Consider the following 5953-nt stretch of genomic DNA (forward strand, 5'->3'; position numbering starts at 1 on the left):
TTTGTTCTTAGTTTTGTCTCTATTAATTTTATGCGACTTTCTTAAAATGGACAAAATTTTCAGTCAAGATCAGACTATTTTTTTTTTGAGTAGTGATAATAGGCTATATAGACATATTTACGCCCTAAATGTACCATGCTTTATTGTTGTTTTAAAGGCTAAATGATAATAAAATACTCTAATTGGTGCTGTTTTGCTTCACAGGGATTAATCCGAGTTAGGAAGAGACTATGGAGTGTTTGGGAGTCAATAATGTGAAAAAAAGGCCAATCAAGAAGAACCCGAGCAAAAATAAGCAAGAAAGAGGCAAAGGAAGACTGGGCTGAGGGCCACCGCGACCGCGGTCGACCGCGGCAGGCCAAGGAAGCGAGGCAGAATGTTCGAGTTTCACCACAGTCACGCCGCGTTCTGCCGCGGCCGCGGTAGACTGTGTAGCTGCCCAGAACTTTTGACTAAAGTGTAAATCGGGGGAAACTTATTTCAAACCCTTATAAGCTCAATAAACTCGCCCAAGAGAAAGTCAAGCTTGTTTTTAGACTAATTTGGAGGTAAGAACAAGTGTGAAAAGAGCAACCAACCATTAGAGTTTTTCTATCTTCTCTTTGTTATTTCAATTGCACATTATGAATACTTTTGTAGTTTTATCTTGCTTTGCTATGAGTAGCTAAACATTTAATCTAGGGTTGATGGAACCAATTGTTGGATGAAGTTTTAACTCAATTTTGTTATAATCGAGCCGGGTTTATTATATGATTGTTCAACTATGTGTTGTATGGTGTTTAATTGAATGAGCCCGTGATTAATCGTGTCTAATTGCCTTGTGTTGCTTAATAAAGAATATTAGGTTAGACTGTTGTTGAACAACATCACTTTTGGGTAATTGAAGAGATTCATTACTTGAACTTAAAAGTGAGGTTAGAGATAACGAAACTTTGGTGGAATAATTCAGAGCTGCATAAATTATCAGCTAGAGTAGTTTGAGAGAATGCTCTAGTAAATTATCATAGTTAATCGAGAGATAATTGTGATAACTCATAGCTCATAATCCTCATAGAGTATTACGGCTGTCACAACTCCTTTTTCACTACCCCCGAGAAGGGTATAAGGGAGTTTTTCCAATTAAAGGACAATCGAAACGAGATTTATTTATTTAAAGAATTCAGAGTCGCCACTTGGGATAATTTATGGTGTCCCAAGTCACCGGTTCAAATCCCGAATCGAGGAAAGAATGACTCTGTATTACAGTCCGCGAACCAAAAATCCGGATAAGGAATTCTGTTAACCCGGGAGAAGGTGTTAGGCATTCCCAAGTTCCGTGGTTCTAGCACGGTCGCTCAACTGTTATAATTGGCACATTATCTAATTTTAGTAGTTGTTTTAGCCTATGTGCATTTTAACTTTTTAAAGAAAGATTTGCAACGCCATTTAAAATATGTCTTGAACCGCGTCACATAAATACACCCGCGATCCTCGACACATTTTATCTAACATTGTTGAGATTTGGATTTGGGTCACATAAATGCGCACCCGAGTTTAGGAAGGTAAATTATTAAAATAACGCGCCTAAAACAACTACGCATTAGCAACTTTGCGAGGGCCATAAAAATTCACTAAATGACACGCCTTGATTTCTAAGGATAAACAAGATTAATTAAACGAGGTCCATGCAATGGTCATTTTTGTTTGGCACAGCACACCTCAATTCTAATTTAAAGAAAAAGAATTCAAGTTATATTTGGAGGGCCATGACCTATTTATGTTATCTAGTATGGCTCACCCCCACTAATTAAAGAAGCTCAATTACCCAAACATTAATGGGCAAGGATTCTACCATGGTTCAAGCTAACAGAATATATTTTAAAGGAAGGAGTTAATGGTTTAAAATTTGGGCCCAGCATGAGGCCCAATAGCCTTCAGACGTAATGTCATTCTGAATTACAAATTATCATCAATCCAAGCTGGGCCCAAGAGGGAGCCCAAGCTGAAACTAGACCAGTTTTAGCAAGTGATGGGGTCCCTGGTTCGAGTCCACATATCAACACAGGGAGTCAATCCTTTGCATTCGATTTTACAGCCCACGTTGCTTGGCTTTAGGGAAATTAAACAATTTCTGATTTGAAACACTTATCAATACCTTTCGTGCAAATACTACAATCCAAACATCAAAACACGTCTGGTTTAAATTTACAGCAACCATATGAGAACCACTCTTGAGACTAGCACATAATTGTTCAAGTTACATGCCCACATCAACTAATTCATCATGATACAAAAATCTAACTAGTGTCTTATGACCCTTCATACTTGAAATTTTAACTTAAAATTACCAATTAATCTTCAAATTTAAAGAAAGAAGAAGGGTACACAATCAAAGGCTGCTGCTAGACTCCCATGAGATGATTTTCATCTATAAGCACAATCAGTATTCCTACTTAACCAAACCATACGATTAGAGCTAATGCCAAACCCTTAACATACAAATACACTTAGCTTCCATTTGATAAGAGATCAATATAATAATCTAAAGCATGATTCAACAAACTAAGTAAACAGTAAAGTAAAACTAGCTTAGCTTCAGACTTTTATCATAGCTACCCATACACAATTAATTCACTTCTTAGAAAACCATATAAAACAAAGCTTCAGTTAGTGTTAATCAGCAAATTAACCATTCCAATCTCTTTATTTTTCACAGTGCTAAAACCTCAGAATCTAGCACTCACACTTTTAAATGATACTAGTTCATCTAGAAAGCTGAACATACTAAACACAAATCCATATTTATTACAGATATAAATGAGAAAAACAGAAGAAGCAAGGTTAAAATCAGTTTCATATTCATTCTAACTTCTATTCGAGCATGAGTCTTTATAATCATTTGCTCTCCATAGTTTATCGGTTTACCTGGAGATTGAAAGAAAACAAAGAAATAATGAATCAGTGGTTGAGCAGCAACAGAACAGTAGCAGAAATCAGTCCCAGCAAAACTAGCTCAAACCCTGAAAATGATGTGCAACAATCAACAAAAATTGACCAGAACTTCAAACCAAACTCTTAAACCACCCAAATCAAACCATTTCAGCCCCAGATAGATCAGAAATCATTTCAGGAATTGGAAACTTAAGAAATCACAAAAAAGCTCAATGAAACAGTAACTTTTAGTGAAATTCTTAGCCGCCTTTGTTTTCTGAATTTTTTCACCTCTTCAATCTCTCCCTTGAAAAGCAAGAAAATGGGCCTTTATAGGTAGGGGAATAGGGCAACACTAGGAAAATTAGCTTTGCCTTTCTACCCTCCTCTAATTTTTATTTTAGCTTAACTACCCCTAATGTAATTATCAAATTATCAAAATAGCCCCCACCTTACTTCATGGAAGCTTCCATTTCAGTTAACAAAGATTCCCCTAAGCAATTACCCAAAAATACCCTTGACAGCCATGTTATTTACCCCTAAAATCAAATACGGGTCAAGTTGACCTAGTAGCTTGAACCAAACCACACGAATTCTATCAAGACCTGGGCCAATCCCCTTCCTTAGGCCCAGGTCTAACTCTGTAATTCATTGGAAATGAGAAATAAGGAGAGACAATTCGAACTCCTAAACCAACAACTCAACACGGCCCAAAAATTAAAACAAAAGAGATTAGACCCACACTAGTTTACCAAATTTAAACAGAACAGAGAAGCTAATAATTGATGCTGATTCCACAAAAACAAAATAAACCACATGTAGCAATAATTTGAAAACTAAGGAAAGAGAGAGAAAAATAAAAGAAACTAAGAGAGGAAATGACCGGGATATTGGACTTACCAAAGCAAATCTGAGTTAGATTACCCTTTCCACAGAATCCCCCATACTTTGCGGCCGAAATAGACTTCAATCACATGTTCTCGACTGAAAACAACACGACGGAAGTCCATCTCAACCTCAAAGGACTCGAAAACTTGATAATCATTTTTTTTTCTTTGATTTAGGGTTGAGCTTTGATCTGAAATTCGAGCAAATCCGGGGATATTCGAGGGAAACTGGTTTGAGATTTGGGAAGAGGGGGTCGAGAGGGCTCTAGGGTGTTACTTTGGTGAGGAATGGAGGTGGTGCCGCCACCTTAAGGCGGTGTAAAAAAGGGGCAGCTAGGGTTCTAAAAGGGTGGTCTCTGAGATGGGGTGTGTGAGAGAGATGATAGAGAGGGGGGGGGGGGGCAATTATATATATATATTAAGAAACCCCCACTTATGAGACGTTGGATTAAAGGACCTCGACGGCCCAGATGAACTGGCTATCTAAACGGGGTCATTTTGGTTTTAAGGGGAGACACACCATTTGGAGTGGGTTTTGGGCTGGGTCTTGGCCGGGTTTGAGGGAATTGGGGAGAAACTTTGGGCCTGTGGTTTGGAAATTAAATGCAGCCCAAATCAGAATTCCTTCTCTTGTTTTCTTTTCCTTTTTCAATTTTTTTTAATTTTTTTTAATTCCTTTTAAACTAAATTAAAATAAAAACAAACATAGATTAATCCCTAGTCAAATTAAATTACCTAACTCTAAATAACAATTAACACAATTAATTAAGATCCAAATTAAAGAAAACACTACCCAAGTTCAAAAATTAAAATTAAAAGTGCAAAATAACTATTTTTTTGACTTTTTCCACTTTTATAAAATAACTAATTTATCACCTAAAAATATAAAATTAAATCCTACATGCAAATGCAATATATTTTTTTGTATTTTTCATTAATTAAATAAACATGCATAGACAAATGCAAACATTTGACATAAAATACCACAAAAATCCACAAAATTTGCAAATAATGAAAAATTATTTTATTTTGAATTTATGGGAGTAATTCATATAGGGCAAAAATCACGTGCTCACAGCTGTCCCTCTTTGCTCGGAAACACGAAGAGTTTTCGTACATATCCTTGGCTAAAAAGGAATCAGGTCAGTGTAGTTCGGGAAGTTTTGATAGGTGGGACTACCATGAAGCTGTGATTTCACTATTGCTACTGCTGCTGCTACTGCTTACTGAACCTCTTATTACACCATGACAAGATAAAATAAGCTAGACTAAACTATGATCTATGAATTACAAAAGCCCTATCTATATCTTCAAACTTGATCTTATGATTTTTGTTGCCTTGTTGACTTGTATTCTCCCGGTGAAATCTCTTTGTTGCCGACTTGAATTGTAATATGAGATGCTTTCCCTTTTCAGGTGGATATTTGATTGCCAAAACTTGAACTGTATTCCCGTGCTCTCCAGGTGGGCGCCTGACTGCTGAACTTGAACTATATTCCCGTACTCTCCAGGTGGGCGCCTGATTGCTGAACTTGAATTGTATTCCCGTGCTCTCCAGGTGGGCGCCTGACTGCTGAACTTGAATTGTATTCCCGTGCTCTCCAGGTGGGCGCCTGACTGCTGAACTTGAATTGTATTCCCGTGCTCTCCAGGTGGGCGCCTGACTGCTGAACTTGAATTGTATTCCCGTGCTCTCCAGGTGGGCGCCTGACTGCTGAACTTGAATTGTATTCCCGTGCCCTCCAGGTGAGCGCCTGATTGCTGAACTTGAACTGTATTCCCGTGCTCTCCAGGTGGGTGCCTGATTGCTGAACTTGAACTGTATTCTCGTGCTCTTCAGGTGGGTGCCTGATTGCTGAACTTGAAATGTATTCCCGTGCTCTCCAGGTGGGCGCCTGATTGCTGGACTTGAATTGTATTCTCCCTGTTCTCCAAGTGGGTACCGGATTTCAAAAAAATAGACAAAACAAAGAAAATTTTCTGCCCCAGTTTGGTAGCTGGGCACATATGTGAGTGTTAAACTGAATCATGTTACCAAATATTACTAAGAATTTGAAAGCTAGGTCCCATTATCCAGGGGAGTCCGGACACTTCTTAACTAAACGACAGTTTTTAAATCTAAATTATATTTCCTAAAGGTATTACTTTCGCTATAT

This window comes from Nicotiana tabacum, chromosome 7, assembly GCF_000715075.1.
Source record: "Nicotiana tabacum cultivar K326 chromosome 7, ASM71507v2, whole genome shotgun sequence".
Taxonomy (NCBI): Eukaryota; Viridiplantae; Streptophyta; class Magnoliopsida; order Solanales; family Solanaceae; genus Nicotiana; species Nicotiana tabacum.